The sequence below is a fragment of the Sitophilus oryzae genome, unplaced genomic scaffold (genome assembly GCF_002938485.1).
Source record: "Sitophilus oryzae breed Bouriz unplaced genomic scaffold, Soryzae_2.0 scaffold_1977_pilon_pilon, whole genome shotgun sequence".
NCBI lineage: Eukaryota > Metazoa > Arthropoda > Insecta > Coleoptera > Curculionidae > Sitophilus > Sitophilus oryzae.
Genome location: NW_022146698.1, coordinates 377,473 through 395,902, shown reverse-complemented (window position 1 = coordinate 395,902; position 18,430 = coordinate 377,473).

Genomic DNA, 18,430 nt, shown 5'->3' with positions numbered 1-18,430 from the left:
CCTACAGTTACCACTTGAGTCTCAATACAAGCTGCCATGTCATGTATTGTGTGGAATATTAATATTAGAACTTTTGGTAAACATAGCCAAGGGCAGATTGTCCTCTTCATCGTCGGAAGAATACTGAGATACACGCCTTGTAGTTGCAATTCCACTCGGTCCTGCAATTGGTGGCATTTCGGTGACGTCGGCCGGAAGAAAATCCTCGACAGTAAAAATATCTGGATTGCATGATGCAACCAGTAGTTTCAAATGGCTTTTGGCATATGGGTATGGTTGCCATTCTTGAATAGGCTTGATTAAATAACATTGCTATTTGTTTGTGTGTAACTGGCTTGCCACAGTTTGTGATTATTCATTTATCGCATTCAGAAGAAAACGCTCTTTTGAACGGGACAAAAAAACTTTTATCCAGGGGCTGCATCTTGTGACTTGCGTGGGGCGGCAGCGCACAGTGGATCGAAGTATAGGGATATAGCGGTCATAAATAGAAAAAAATACTTTAATAAGTAATTTGTAGCCCAGCTGCTTTATTTATGGTGAAAAGAAAAATATCTATAGATTTTTTTTATAATTTTAATTGAATTTTAGCAAAACGTCGGTCTAATTATGACTGCAAAACTTTTTTTTTTGTAAAGCGTGTCACTTAATAATATCGGTAAAGGTACGCACTTGTAGATTTACCGTTATCGCTTAGTAATGATTTCTGGTGAACTCCAAAAAATGTTTTTCTTACATTAACAGCCCCACGCCCCCTCCTTTAAAGGATGAACATGGGGGATGGATTTCGGGAAATGTTTGGATTGCGTGAGCAAGTGAAAGGTGAAACAGATAAGTTTATAAATTCTTTAAAAATCACTTCTTGTATCACTAGCTGTTTGTTTAGACCTTTCTTAATAAAAAAATTCAAGTTCCCCCGTGAAAAAATAAAATAACAAGATACTAATTTAACAATGGGATCCAAAAATATATTATATGCGTGCAGACGAAGAAGTGTTTATAATTTAATTATGTTTGTAAAAAAGTTTTATTTTGTAAATCATGTGATTTCCATACTTAAAGGAAACTTTAAACAAGACCAAAAAAAACTGAAGTACAAAATTAAAAAAATATATATTTCACAAAACAAAATACTAAACCACCATTACAACTCTGAACGTAAAAGTAGAAAATAATATTTATGTAAGAAAACATATTCTCAACCAACTCAGTAATATGTTCTATAACAGGAGTCCTTTGGCTTCATCATCCAGCTCTAAACATTCACTGTTCTTCCAGATATGCCGAAATGCAGCCAAATAAGGGTCAGAGGATATCAGGAGACAATTAAAAACATCTTGATTGGTGGCATACCGTGAATATTTTCGACTATTAGAGAACAACGGCATACGGTCGAGTCGGCCGCTGCTTGCACGTATATGTAGACGTAAAGAATCTTTTACGTGTATAAAAAATAAAAAATAAAAGAAATGCGCACGCGTACGTAAACGTTTACGTGTTTGTAGGCCGACTCGACCGTATGCCGTTGTTCTCTATGTCTTTTCTGAAAAAAACGTAACTTAAAATTGTGTTGCGGTCTATTGAGAAACACGGACTACTTCAAATAAATATATCGCATGAATAGGCAGAATTCGGCAAACCATTTTTTGTTTATAAACAAATACATTCCTCAAACAATATTATTTGCGATAAGAGGAAACGTCGATAAGCGTCGATAGTATTTTTTTGGTATTTTGAAAACTATAAAAATATGGATAAAAACGACGTTTAAAAAAACATGAAAAATTAATACATAATAATAATTTCAGAGCTTTCTTAGTAATAGTCCAAAAGTAAAGAAAACCTTTTCTTTAAAATATAAAAAATAATAATCATCTCGGGTTTTTTAAAAGCCTCCAAGAATATTTATGCTACCCCTTTCACCCGACCATTCCTCATGTAGCTCTGAAGCAAGGATGCTCAGAGGTACCAGCCCAGCTAGCACACACAACGCGTCCGTGGACACCGTCCTGTATGCCGGCACGACCGCCAAACCGAACATCCTGTCCACCGCTACCAGCAGTCTACTAACCCTAGAGTCTCGTGCTCTTACCCTCCAGATTTCAGCCCCGTAAAGGACTGCTGGCTTCAGAGCACCCTCTATAATGTGTTTTAAAGTCATTTTCCATCCCATGGCTCCTTTCCCTTTAATCCTTCCTGTGACTTTGCATAGGACTTCCCCTGTCCGTGCTCTGACCCCCTTCATATGTTCTATATAGTTTAACTTTACATCTATGTCTATCCCCAGATACGATATGTCCCTTTAATTCTAATTTCCTTTCTCCCATTTTAATCACTGGCTCCCTAACGTTCCCCTTTTTTGTTGCAAACATCCCCATAGTTTTCCCTAGATTGTATTGCAAGCCAGACTCACTTGCCCATTTTATACAATTATCCCAGCATTCCAGCCAAACACCTTCTATTTCCCTTGCTGAGGATCCAGAAATAATGTCCGCTGTCCGCTTGTTGCTGTTTATGACTTTTATGAGGCTGTTCACCGCATCCACCGTGTTTCTCCCTCTACGAAACCCATACTGATATTTGTTATGCCTCCCATCCTTTTCCCACAACTGCCGTACTTTCTCAGCAAGCAGCTTATCAAGCACCCTGCCAAGAGAGCCAACCAAACAGATTGGCCTAACCTCACGTCCTTTCTTAGGCACCCAAGTGATGTCTCCCCTCTTCTAAACCTTCGGGAAAACTCCAACACGTAAACAGGCACTAAACAGCCCCACCAAGACTGCTTGCCGCTCCTCCCAAACGACCTTGACAAGTTCATTTGGGATCCGATCTGAACCGGTGGCTTTGCCCGGTTCCAACCCTCCTACCACTTTCGCTAATTCCCCCACTGAGAACTCTGCTACCTCCCTTCCCTCATTTATTGTGTCCCTAACTAATAACATGCCCCTATGCCAATCCTTCCTCTGTGGAACCGTCTCACCTCTGTGGAGCCGTCTCAGATACTGGCTTTTCTTAAAGCCCTGAGACTGTATGATGAGTTATAACTCGTTATAACTTAAGAAAGGGGAACACACAATAGATCTATAAGGTCGCGGTGATTAACTCCCCTCCTAAACATTCTACATTCTTCTACATGCCAATCCTTCATATCCTGCCCCTCCTCAAGATTACCAATGCGCCTTCCCTCCATTCTTCTCAAGACCTCCCAAACACGGACCCATGGTTCACTTTCCCTGACTTCATCTAATATTTTCTTCTCCAATCTTTTCTTTTCTCCCTGATCGTTTTCTTGTAATTAGCCCTTCCTTGTACATACAATTGTTTCCTGCGCTGTTCCTCCGTACCCCCACCCGCCCTTTCCCTTTGCCAGTTTTTTCGAAGCCTTCCCACCGTGCTTTTCTTTGCCTGTAGCTCCAGGTCCCACCATTCTCTCCCTGTCTTTATTTTTAGAATTCGTTTCTTGAAGAATTTCTTGCAGATTCGCACGCACCCTGTATTGATGTTCGCAGCCGCTTCCTCAATTCCGATTTTAAGATCCAGGTTCCAATCCCCTACCTGAATCTCCCGTACTGCTTTTCTAATCCCGGCCCAATCGGCTTCCTTAATATCACTTGTTGTTCTATGTATGAAGGTACCAGCGACTATTCCCTCGATGTGAAAAGAAATTACTCTGTGATTGTCTCAAACTTTCCTCCAGCAGTACCTTCCACTCTGTGGTGTCATCCCAGCTCTTTCCCCTGGTACTGCTGAAAGTCGCTGGCGACCTTCTACTGTTGGGACACCGAAACCCCCCCCTGATTCCCCACTCTAGCAGTTCGGTCCCTCTCTCGTCCGTGATACCCCCACCCCAGACTTCATTTTTAGCGTTGAAATCCCCAGCTACTACCCATCTACCCCTTATCCCATTCGTTGCACCCCAGTCTATGTCTTGAATGGCCTTGACTACTCTACCCCCAGGCTCATCGTAGATGGTGCTTATAAGCATATTGTTGACCACCAGGGTGACTCTATTTCTACCCGATAGCTCCTCGACAAGCAAAGCTCCACTCCCCTTCCTAACTCTGATTTCTACTTTACTGTCTCCCTCTTACTATATGAATCCCATCCCTCCCAACCTCCATCTTTGGCCCAAGTCTCCTGGATTAACATCGTAATCCCCTTCATTTGCCGTGACCTCCAAGAGATTAATGGCCTCTCTTCCCCTCCCCAGGTTGACCTGAAGCACCCTCAAGCCCCGTAGTCAACCCTCCCCGCGTACTCTCTCACTTTCCTTTCGTAAACAGGGCATTTCCTATCCACCGCCTCATGCCTTCTCATATCGTCCGCCACCCCCATTCTCTTACAATTGACACATCCTAGTATCTTTTCGCTACAGGCATTGTCCTCATGGCCAGTCACTCCGCATTTATAACAAGCCACCTCTTCCTTGCAGAACTTTACCACATGCCCAAACCTGCAACACCTTCTACAGATTGTCACATTTGCGTTCTCTTCGACCCTGTGCACTACCAGGTAACACGCTCCCCTTCCTCATCATCTGCTTGAGAACATCCGGTGCTACTTCCAGCACCAGATGTTCTCTATACTCACTTCTTCCCCTTCTTCATGGATAATATAGTATGACTGTTAGTCATATATTATGTGTTTATAATATAGGATAATGTAAATTGATGAATTACTTATCTTCCACTATCATACAAATTTAAATCATGATGTAGATTTGGATAAATACGTCGAGGTTCAGGACATGGAGGGGATAGAATAGGTTGTTCTAATCCTGATGGTTCTATTTCTTCAACAGTATTATGCTGTGTCATGGTTGGATTATAAGGGAAACGTTCCTCTAATGATAATGCCTTTTCTATATCTCTGTCTGTGGATGATGGTTTCTTGAACAATGCTGACAATGTTCTCCGATTCTCTCTTCTTTCGTTTAATAAATTCTTATTTGCGCGATGAATTAAGCACATAGTTGCTGATCCCCAAACTGACTACTCTAGTAACTAATCCACATCCATATAAATCATAAAGAGCTTTTCCATGGATCATTGTACCAACTACCCATTTTAACATTTGGATACAAAAGATGATACCAATTATTTCAGCAGAAAAATTCCCGAATGCTGAGAACCATCCCCACATCTTGTCAATGACAGAATCTTTGATTTTTTCCAGTCCTTGTTCTGTCAAGAAGTTTGAGAAATCCCCTCCTTGTAATTGTGGGTTTAAACCTATGTAACTTCTACTAATTATATTAGATATGGCTTGTCTTTCATCCCCGTACATTATATGTTCTCTCAGTCGGTCCAGGTCCTCATTAGTGTATATTCCTGCTGTAGCAAGACTAGCTGGATTGTAAAAAGTCCATTCTGTACGTGAATTTGGATTAAGGGTTTGTGGAGCCAAATCAATGGTTTTCTAGTAGGAAAGCTGGGGGCATTATAGGGTTACAACTTATTTCTGTGCCATGTGCTGCAAGTGTATGGTATTTGGGCTGCATAAAATATGACTGATTTCGATAAATTACTGGTAATTCGAGATAACACACATTACCTGTGTTTCTTCTAATCACTGGTACTGGTTGACATACGGTAACATATATGATTTCTCCTAATTGACGGCTAGAAGCCCCTGGGCCTCCGTGGTGAATATAGGCAAATTCATTGGGTGCTATAATTGCTAGAGCTAAAGAATTCTCTAGAGTCTTATACTTCGTTTCACAAATTAAGAGATTAAGATGGTTATATAGAGTTTTGAAATTGCTTTCTGTATTACGTTCTATATATAGGAATTTAGAATTTACGTAAGTAAAGAGATCCATTTCTTTTGCATCTATCTGGTGTATCTTATGAAAGAAACTCATACCATTTTTACGTACAATGATTAATTTTGGATGATCTGTAAGATATGCATCTAAATGGCAGAGACTAAAAGGAGTATTTGTTCTAAAATTACAGGACCCTTCTCTAAACAGGACCCTTCTCTACTGAAACCATGTTTCCAATTACTTTCTGACTGCTGTTTATTTTCCGTGTTATATTTGCAGGACCTTCATATAATACTTTATATGATAAAGAGTGGCAATTATCATCCTCTTTTGCAAACCAATATGACTCTCCTTTGAATGAATCGGAGCACTCACCTTTGGTGTAATGACATTTTAAGCCACTCTCTAAATGGATCTCGTCTTTATCACTCGTTACTGTGGCTGATGTTGATGTTAGAGTTACAGAAAAGGATCCTGTAGCAATTACATTGTCCCATGTCCCAAAAGCATCAGAAAAACGAGATCCATCACATGTGCCATCAGGTCTGAGTTTACCTGCTAAAGTTTTTGATGAAGTTACACTTTGTCCAACTGCAAGGTTTAAGAAAACAATTTTATAGTCTGGATTAAAGTAAAGTGATGTAGTTCCTGTTTCGTGTGCTTCAATACATCTAGATCTTCCCAATGTATATATATATATTCAGCCATCCCTCCTTCTACTATGCTGTTATGACTACTATGTCCGCAATAGGCTACTACTCGTGTAATCTTGACTAAACAAGACCGTACACGAGTGGAAAACGTATCGGATGTTTCTAGAAGTTGAATTTCTTCAGAGGTTGTAACAACATTTTCCCTTTGATCCAAGCAAGGTTCGACATAACGGAGGTTAGTTCTTGTATAATTTAGGTTAGGACCTGCACAATCGTATCCTATTAATCCATTGACATATTTAATATTCCTGTCTAGAAGGAGACACCAGAAAATCAAAAATAAAAGCATGATGATAACACTAATATTTTAAAACGTTATGACTTTCAGTCCTTCTTGCAACGACCTTAAAGACCTCCTTCAGTTCCCTGGTTCCCACAATTTTGATTAAGTCCTCATTCTCCCTGACCCGAGGTTGCAGCTCCTCCACGAAATCTTGATTATTATACCCTCTCTCTACACCCAGCACTACCATCTCTGGTCTCCTTATTCCCTTCTCTATCACTTTGACTCTTCGATCCCCATTTAGTCTATGTCACCCATTTGGTCCCCCACCCTTGTCCATTGTTCCTCGTCCCTACATTCCACCACTAGAGTTCCCCCTGCATATCTTCTTATACCCTTCACGCCGTCCTTACCCACAATGTCAGACGACAGCCTATCTTTGACTGCCGTCATGTCATTAGTGTTTGGCTCCTGTCCCTTAACAACTATTTCTCTCTTCTTAGGTACATCCGGGGTCTTCCACACCTGCATCCTCCTATCTTCAACGTCCCGTGAGACAGTCATCTGAGCATATGTTTTGGTTTGTACTGTGGGCGCCACCGTTGGTGACCCAACTGGTGCCACCACCGGCATCACCTCAGTTGCTCCCATTATCATGCTGCCCCCTTGATTCAAATTCAATGGTGCAATCGCTGTTCTATTTTCAATAATACGTTTTTCCAACCTTTGAAAACGGTCTTCCGTTCTTTTTTCCCAAATTCTGAACATACTCTCCAACTTGTCCCCCTCCCTATCCACGCTCATTTTCCCCTTCGTTTTCCCTACCCTTTCTTTGCCTTTTATCTCCCCTAACGCAATGACAAACGCCGTGAAAATGTCTGACAGATCATTTAGTCTGTCAGACACCTCCGCCCGGTTAAATTGTATTTTGGTGCCCGAGTATCTCGACGTACTTCCCCTACGAGATGCGAGACCTTGACGTTGGTGGGGAAGCTCCCGGCCAGGGCACCGGAGGGGACCCCTCTTGCGCTCTGGCTAGGTCTAAGGAGCATCTCAATGTCTTGTCCCTGGCTGTAGTGTCGTGGCCAGGGAACTGCATCAAGACATAAAAACGATGCCGGACGGGACCTCCTACGGGACCCTTAACCCTTGTCGCATCTTCCTCCTCTTCCTCCTCTCCTGGTTGCCTCTCCTGTGGCCCTTCCTGCTGTTGCCCTTCCTGCTGTTCCTACTGCTTGTCTGCTCGTTCTGAAGTTCCAGCTGGCTTCGTCTCACCAACAACCGTTAGCTCCTCTTCAACTCCCCTCTGACTTTCCTCTGCTTCCTATTAATTTGCTGAGAATGTCCTCAGCCTCCCCCATAGCCTTGACGAAGATTATACCTATCTTCGCCTTACTCGTCTCCAGTAACCTCCGCTTTTTCTCAGCCTGCTCAGGCGATTCCTGTTTTTCAGGGGTGTAGAATTCTTCCTCCGCACCCCTGAACATTCTAACTGGCGATCTCGGAAGACTGTTCCTCCTCGGGAAGTTTCCACCCGACTCTCTAAGCTCCCTTTCCAATCTTTCAATGTCTGTAGCCTTTGCTTCCCTCCGCCTTTGTCAGCCATTGTGTCACCTACCACGTTGTAGAGGTAAGTAACCTGGTTTAATAAAAAAAGGCGAGCCTTAAGACTCGCGCACTGTCAATAAATTGTACAAGCACGTAAAATTTTTACGTGCTTTCGCATTACGTTTATTTGCCAATGCGCACACTCGCGTCGACTAACTAATTATAGGTCTGGATGTCTAACTAATCCTAACTTAAACTAACCTAACTTTAATGAGGTCCCAGCCTTTTTGTTCTTGTCCTGCGCACGCACCCACCAGACGAGCCTGCGTGCTCCAATCTGTGGGGCCCCACACTACCGACACCTGCGCACTACTTAGCACAACACTAACAAATGGGTCTGTGCCCCCGAAACTAATTGCGGTTATGTTCTGATACGGAGCTGTGTCCCCTACAAAGATTTTGGTTAGATTTCAGACGGACTAAAAATCAACACACGTCTTACCCCGACGAAAGTAAGACACGTTGTTCTTATACAATCTACACTTTTTTCTTGCGTTATTTGCTTCACGTATGATAATATGTCCTACGTTATCCAATCTAATTATATCTGGTAAAGCTGTTCTGGAAGGACGCCCCAGATTTGCATGGTGCTGCTCAATAGGGTCAATTTCAACGTGTGCTTCTGCGCCTGCGCTATTTTTCAATAGGCTCATTGCAAGTTCTGACCTAAAATTAAGTTGCGAATCTTTCGAGTCGTTTGCAATTCTGTAAATTTTCCAGCTGTTTACTAGTGCTATCTATCATATTTGTGAACAGTGGCCACCACCACTTCTTGCCTTTTATCGCTATACGGTAATTAGCAATCCCGTTATCATGAAGGTCCACCCCACCCATATGTTTGTTGTACTGATGTATCAGATTAGGCTGTGAAATAGAAATTTCTTTTCGTTCCTTTCGATTATAACGTTTGGCCAGAACAATCGGTAAGACAGTGCAATTATTGGTCATAACTGTGACTACGGAGTTATCATTCCATCGAACAACTAAAACTTCTAAATTACGATCAAAAGCACAACTGTAAGCCCCTCTGTCGGTTTTTTTTTTCATAAGTTTGTTGTCGTCAACAGGACAATTTGCCGTTCGATTTTCTCTTACAGTGCCTGTTGCGAGGAATCCTTCTTTCATCCACTCAGCCCTATTCATTTTTTAATCCAAAGTGCAAAGTCTTTAGTCTATATTTCTATATTTTGCAATGGAAATCTGGAACAATATAAATTAATGTTAAAATTGGTGAACTACCTCCAAGAATTTTCTAACACATAAAACCTTTGTATATAACCAGAGATTTTCAATGTTCCTGTCAAAAATTGCTTTGTCAAACATGTATTATTTACATGTAAAAAATAGATAGTTATTTCAAAATCTACTTTGGAGCTGGAATTTAATTGGAAAATCGATAAATTTATTTGGAGTCCACCTCCAGCTAATCCCATTTTAAGTTTTATATAACGACTGTATAGATTTTTTTTTATCTAGAATAACTTTGTGATCAGAATTTCAGAAAAAAAGTAAGTTCGGAAAGTTAAATTGTGATAGGTTAATATTTCTCATGTTTTTTCTTATAGTTTACAATTTTACATATTTGATGACACTAGTTTATACATTTTAATACACGTAAAATATATAAAAAAGGTTTATTGCACAAATTATGTCTGATTACAACTTCCTACGCCACTGGACAAAACAAGCCTGATTACCATCATTTGTGGTTTCAAACATTAACTATAAGATGATATTGAAAATACTATTTGGAATTAATAAAAATAGTTTGCTTTGGCTGTGGCTCAGAGCATGTTAAAAAAAATTACATATTTTTACTATTTTAATAGAAAAAATGTACATTTTTGACTACATAACAAAAGTTATGTATCGATTTTTACCTGTGAAATGTAATTTCAGCCACTCTTTTCTCGCTTCGGCTTTTGCAGCCATACGCTGAACATCCCACCATACTAAATAACACAGTTTATAAATTTGAAACAAAACAGTAGTCACAAAATAACATAAAAATTCACTCAGTGTCACCTCGAAATCTTGTCACCATGTATGGCTGCCGATTGAATTTCGACCTCAAAAATAGTTCACTGGAGAATATGAGTGTTATGCGTCCCCTCTCTTTCCTTGTCTAAGCATTAAGCATAAGAATATGCGGATTTTTATTGAATGATCGGTGCTGTAGTGGCAAAGTGCCCAAAACCTAACTGGCCTGTTTTAGCTAAAAATATAGTTCGTTAATAAGTTTTTCTACTTACAATTTTAAAGATGTATTTTTCCAAACACATCATAACTGTCTTCCTTAAATTGAGGTTTTTTTGAAATGTTCATCTATGGTTTGGAGAACAGTATTATATTCTGGAGTTGCGCGTTTGGGTGGTCTAAGTGGGGGATTTCTTTTTGGCATTATAGATTTTTTCTTGAATCTCGTTGATATGGCATGATCTAGATGTGATTGATCATCAACATCCACTTACTCTAGTATTTCTGAGAATCATCGTTTGGATGATCTTCAGTCATTTCCTAAAAAATATAAAATATACGTTTTTTTGATCTATTTTAAAAATTATATTAACTTTTTTTCAGTTTCCTCAAACAGACACATTGCCTTTGTGCAATACTTGTAGTAGGTGGTAAGCATATGGAGATAGTGCCCCTAGCTGAGCTGGTAGCGATTCATATTTTTACAATGTAATTATTACAAGCAAAGGCACAGTATGGTCTTACTCGCTATTGCTGATATTCAGTATCGTGTAATACCGTTTAATTTTGGTACCGATAGAAGCATTTCTGATGGAAACGGTGTCCTTCAAAATAGCCAGTTTTTTAGAAAATTGCAAAATAGTCTCTTAAATATTCCTAAAGAATCTGAAGTAGGAAACCAAAGATACCTTTCATATCTGTAACTCAGAAGCCAACTATGTTGTCACAAAACACATTTTCGAAAAAAACGAGTTTAAAGTTTTGTTTAGCTCAGGGCCGGCATAGACTGAATTTGATTTTAAACACAGCTTTATTTATTCCTACAGATAGAGTTAAACGAGAAAGAGCAAGGGATAGAGCATAAAAAGTTGAGTAACTTAACGTATATAACTCAAATATGGCAATTTTGGACTTAACATGGTTTGTTTCTGGGGTACAGATATCTTTATAAAGCAGATTGTAAGGACCTGCTTAGCGCACGGAAAATGAAAGGCTATCATTCCTGGTTTTCAATTAATTCTTTATTAAAAATCAAGGTAATATTCCAATTGTGTATATAAATGCGAATCAGCAATATTCCATGCCGTTGAACCAACTTAAGTCTATGATCCCAGGGAATATATGTTTGTTATCATTATTGCAAAATTATTAATAGTAATTAAAAGTCAATGACTTTAAAAAATAACACGATTCTCTCAGTACAAGATGATGCTTTTCCGTTAAGAACTGACATGATAAAACCATTCAGACAGAGTGATTTAACCAGCATTGAAGCAGAAATTTAGAACTACCGATTATCTAGAGCTCGGCCTGTCATTGAAAATGTATTTGGAATATTAGCATGATGTTTTAGAATTTTTCATGATATTCCTGCTAAATTTGATGGTATTTCTGTTTCTATACTGAAGTCTTCGATGATTTCAATATTTGTTAGTAAAACAACTTCTTTTTCATCTTCTTCAATTAAATCGGTACTTGCCGTCAATCAAAATTCTGTTTTTTGAGCCTCAGTTGTAAAAATGTTGCTTTCCCGCATGTTGTATTATTTTCTAGGACATCAAACCTTTTGTTAATACTCTCCATCAAAATTGATTTCAGTGAGATTCTACTGGGTGTAATGTTTGGTGTGTTATTAACTGCATGCTTCAATCCTCGTATGAGTGGAATTATCCTTGATATAGTCAAGTATGGCCCTCCAGACATTTCAATCGTCATTTATACAGGTTTTAAGATTGCAGCCCAATCGCTTAACATTTCTCATTCGCGGACAGATAAAGGTTTTCTGATCAGTAAAAGCCTTTGGATCATGTGTAACGTTGAATTCCATCTCGTAGAAACGTCCTGTATAACCTTTAATTCATGTTCTGTACATAAAATGGCCAACTATGGTTCTACATTTTGAAAGAAGTGGTTTTACAACTTCCATTGCTTTATCATCAGCATTAAGAGTATCTGCTACGCATAAGTTTAACATATGTGCAGCACATGGATCGTGATTCTTTAATATTGAACTATGGCATTTTTATTATTTTCCCCATTATCGCTTTCTACAATAATATATTTTTTTTTCATTAATACAGCACTCATTAAAACACTAATAGGATTGATGCTCTATATTGGCCAGTACCTACTGTTTTTTTTTTCTTGAAACCGAATTTATTATTTTAATGTTAAATAGAAATGGCTTGTGACAGATATATGCTCTGTTAAAATATGAAGTTCAGATACTTTGTGTAACAGATATATATTTTACATTTGATGTCTCCCAGCTGCGTAGAAATCCTAGTGAAAGCTTCAGGTCTCAACTTAGTTGATAAAGTCTTTCTGCTTGGTAATTGATAGAGGAGTTATAGAAGTTTGGAATAATTGATAAATCGATGGGCGTTTATAATCGATATACAGGGTAGCCTATTAGTGCGAGGAAGTCTTTCTTTTCGGTGTTCACCACAATGGTCTACTAGTGATATCTGTGCATCTCAATAAATACTCCACTGTATTTTCAGGAACTGGTCTCCAAGTAGTTTAATTTGTAACTCGCAGTGGGGCTTTTAGTCCTTTAGCCTGTGTGTTTCTTGAATTTAATAAATCAAAGTTTCTCAATTTTTTATATAAAGTTTGTTGTGGCTTCAGTACTACTAAATTCATCAACTGACACTCTTTAATTTTGACACTTGATTTAAAAAATCTATTGCATCAGCAATACTATTGCTTAGTGTCTGAGCAGCTAAGTGAACCTAGAAAAAAATAGGAGTTAGGAAATATTAAGTTATAGATAGTTTTATAAATTTACGTTCATCTTTTGTTTATACCATTCTATATGTGCTCTTTTTAATTTGTTTTGGTTTGGGTTGGAAATACGCAGAAAACTTTTCCTTGATTTCTTGATGAATGCTGAAACCATGTTGTCATATTATGAGGGTTATTAAAATTGCATCCCAATTCCTTCATCATAGTTAAATAAATTGTTGGTCCATCACAGGTTACAGATGTTAATGTAATAAATAATGTTGGCTTTCTCTTGAGCAGAAAGTGAAACTATAAAAAAATAAGCTAATGGTATTTTCCAATGGCCCGTGTGCGATACCACTATAATTACTAGAGCTTGTGATGCAGGTAAAAATTTATCGTTGTCAATTGGAACATCTACATTAATACACCTCCAGGTTTATTTGCCATCAAAATCCATTTGTTTTTTTTTGCAATCTCATCAAACACGAGAGAACAAAGCAATTTTTTGTCTTTTAAATTTGATTCGCTAACTTTCATGCGTAATGCATCAAAAGCTATAGTCAAAAACTCTGATTCACAGTTGACATTCTGATATTACTTTCTTATACTCGCCTGAAGAGGTAAAGCCATTCCAAATGCTGCTCTAACATGTTCATACGCTTTAGTTGAATGAAATTGCAACATGGCTACAAACTCCCTTAGAATCGGAGGATATACGAGTAGTTCATGACTTGTACTTTGAGCACTAATATTTTTTAAATTTCGAGACATTAATAAGTGCGGTACAGTATTATGTGTTTTTTTCTGTACATGATCAATAACCAAACGTGAAAGCATATCTGATTTTCTTAATGAACGGATTACCATATTGAAATTTAAAACATTTTTTAATGATTTTATTTGCTTATTACTATAATAAAGTTTTTTCTGCAGATTATTTGCCTTTTCTCAATACTCTCAATATTTTCTCTTATTGATACTTTCTCTTACCCTAACCTAACCTAATCTACTTACAAATGAAAACTAATTCTAGGACGACGAAACTTCATATAATTATGTTGTCTTCAGTTACAGCACAAGAAACCATAATAAAAGATTGTCGATCAAATTGTCTTAAAATATGTGATCACTAATTTAATTTTCGCTAATTACGATATAAAAAACTACCTAACTATATAAAACACAAGAACTATATAAAACACTTGAGTTCACATTCAGTTCATAATTCGGAGCTGCTACAGCGCAGCGTGAGTACTTTCCTCTGGAAAATATGACATGCATAGGAAAATATGACATTGTGAATCATCTGCATAGTAATGTCCAGCGCATGAGAGTAAATTATTATGAACTTGGCAAACATATACAGGGTGTTAAAAATAGTGTATCTAATTATGGTGGGTTATTCTACAGATATAAATAAAAAAAAAGTTCCTATGAACATATACCCTAAATTGCTTCCCGAAAAGTTACAGCCCTCGAAAGGTTAAATATAAATAATATATTTTGTTTATTTTTAAGAACATTGGTAAACCGTTTTTCCTGAAATTTGGTACTCTCCGGCACATTTTAATGCCAAATCGAATGGCGATTGAGAATAATTGTGTAACGCCCTGAAAGGGTACTTTCCATAAGGTAGAAAGTACTACTGGTGATACTTCTTTTATCCTTATAGATACAGTTATTTCAACAAATGTTATAAAAAGGTAGAACTTGTTTGCCTAAAATAAGTACTCATCTTTTAGTTCGAAAACGTGAACGGTTTTCAAGATATTTGCGTTTAAAGATGCATAAGCATGGATTTTAGTATTATTGAAATGATAAAATGTAAAGACATTTTAAATAAATTAACCTCCTGATTTCGCTAATGCTAAAGTCGATGCATCGGAACCTTTAAATGCAAATATCTTGAAAGCATTTATTCAAATTACTGCATCTATAAGAATAAAAGAAGTACCACCAGTAGTACTTTCTACCCTAATAGAAAGTACTCTTTCAGGGTTGTTACAGAATTTTACACTATCGCCATTCGCTTTGACATTTAAATGTGTGTAAGAGTACCAAATTTCAAGAAAAACGGTTGACCGATGTTCTTAAAACAATAAATACAATAATATTTTAAGTTAAATACCAAAATTTAAATCGGTTTTATCATTGGAATAATTTTGGGAGTTGGGCTGCGTAGGGGTCTGAGATCCTTGCGGATAAGGTGTCTGAGGTCCTCACCGATAAGGTGTCTGAAGTCCTTGCGGATAATTAGTGAAGTGGGAGCAGTTTCCATCTTGAAATACAGAATGCGAAAACCCATAACAAGAAGAACCAGGCTGTGGCTGTTGATTTACTTTCGGTTGGAGGCACTTAATTCGGTTTCCTCTATTATTTTAAATACATTGGATTTAACTTCTACCTGTATTTCAAGGGGAAAGGCCTCGACAGTAACAGCCATTGTCTTAGACCTTATTTGCTTAGACCAACAAATTGTCTTAGACCTTTTGGTTCTGTATTTACAGCAGCTTTTGTTGCCTGAGATTCCAAGTATTTTTCCAATATGTTCGCTACTGAATTTTGTGGAGCAATCCATTGTTGACTTCGCTTTTTACACTTTGATGTAGTTTGTATCGATGGTGTAGTTTCCATACTAGTTATCTATGTTGGTAGTTCTAATTTTAATAAAATTATTGGTATTTTGTGTGTCATCATTAGTCTCTTCTTCTTGGGAATGTGAGCTCAAGTTGGATTTTTCAATACGAATCTCGTCGGGAGACTACGCCACTGCTCTGTGATCAGTCTTTCTCCGGTCGGGATCCTTCTCCACATTATCGAAGAACGAAGACTTGTTCAAATGGAAAATACTAGCCTGTATTGCACTATCTAATTTAAGGGCAACGACTCATTCCATGGTAGAGATCATAACCAAAACCTTCATATTTATGTTCCTTTTTTAGGGTTCCGTACCCAAAGGGTAAAAACGGGAACCCTATTACTAAGATTTCGCTGTCCATCCGTCCGTCCGTCTGTCACAAAGGTCTATCTTATGAACCGTTTATAGCTAGACAGTTGAAATTTTCACAGATAATGTAGCTATGTTGCCACTATAAGAACGCTGCTATGACGTTGGAGCCGTAGTAAGGCAGTTTCGAATCCTAGTCAAGGCGACTTTTTTAGTATTGAAAATACTTCTGGCTGCGTTTATATGGGACCCATCTTTGAAAAAACGACATGCTAGAGGCGACACGGACACATGGAGTTCAATAACCTGCCTAATCAACTTGTCAACACGTAAGTCGATAGCTGAATAGAGCAAGACCGTCTGAGGGCAGAAATGAGGTCTTATTAGTGTGGGCCAACTATTTTATGGATATGGATGTTTAGTCTCTGAAAGCCGATATTATTATAAAAAAGAATATGCGTCAAGGCATGGGTTGTTAAGTACAGTTGGGCTATTTTAATCTAACTCTTTCCGTATGAGAAGCAGGGGGTAAATTATACGTGAAAGAGCGGAATAACATAAATAATAAATTTAGACTAATGCAACTTTTTTCTTGGCGCGTAGGATAATGCGCACAATCGATGCATTAAAGGGAATAATTAATTAAATCATTAAGTTCCAAAACATATAATAATTCGGGTCTCATCGGATCTGCTGATATATTTTGATAAAAATTAGGCTATTAGGACCTATATTTTTTATATGATAATATTTTTTTAATTAACAACTTAGGACAAAGAAAAAGCTTGCATGGTTTCCACCGCCAACGTAAAACAAATGAATTCAAGGCGGTGCCAAATATTTATTGGGATAAGTTTTTATCGTTTAAATATTGTTGTAAATAATAATTATCATTTAATTAGTGCTAACTTATTAAATTTCACAACACGGCGAAATTTCAACAAAATCGGCTAACGGATCTTTGAGATATTAATAAAAAAGGTCTATTAGAAAACACCTTGACACCCCTGTATCTTGAAAATTATACATTTCCGGACACATGTTTATATGAACTTTTTACCTTAAAAACACTCAAAGAATCACCTCCTGAAGTTTGGCCAGATACTTAATTAACATCCTGTATTTAAGAATGGCTAGCTAGTGATTTAGTAAGCTATGTTTATTTTAATAGGAAAAAAAAATCATTTCATAAAAAATAAAGAAACCCATAATACGAATACTATACACCAATTAATTGATTTTAATTGTGTCTAAAGGCACTTTAATAATTGAAAAATGGACAGGAGCACTTAAAATAACTTCATAGAGTATACCAAATATGCTAAAAATAATAATTCCAATAAAAAAACACAAATGGCACATTAAAATCTGCATTATCTGAAATCAAACTATAGCTAAACGGCTAATAAAATAATAGAGACAAGACGCCGACATCTATAACAACATGAGCAGTTTTTAATAATTATTCCGAGTTATTATTACATACTTATTTTACAATTATTGTAATACAGTAGCATTCCTTCAAATAAATTTTGATTTAAGTATTGTTAATAAAGTCATATTAATGATTATTGATTATAGCCCGTATGATTTCTAAAATAAATAATCAAGCGTGTTTTTATCAGAATTATGAAATGATTAAGTAGAAATAGTTAATATTTAGTAACTTCGTAAGTGTTATATTTTAATATAATTATGGATTTAATAATTAAATAATTATCTTAAGTTTGAATTGTGGTAAACTTGTATGAGTTTCAATCATTTATATTTAAAATCTTAGGGAAGGCAATATAGATTTTACGCAGGAGAACTCAAGAGAACGATTGTGTAATTAGTAATTAAGACTTTACAATTTTTTTTACTTGCCATTTTCTTGTCGTTCACGTTGCACGTTGACTCTTCGTTGTGTCACACACAATATGAATTTCGGATATGATGCAGAACTGATAAATTGGACCAAATATATTAATTGCAGGTAATCAAAAACATATTTTTGTTAACTTTGCAAACATTTAAGGCATGCAATAATTTTAAAAAATTTTGACGTGAGATTACTTTATAATTCTTGGAAGTCTTGGATGATAATATAATAAGATTTGAATTATTATGGGTCTGTTTTGTTTAAGAAGCTAACAAATAATTTCAAAAACTCAACTATCAAAATATAATGGTAGCAAATTTTTAAAAACATGCATAGCTATAATGTTCTATATTAATTGAACATACTGAATGTAAACTAGATATAG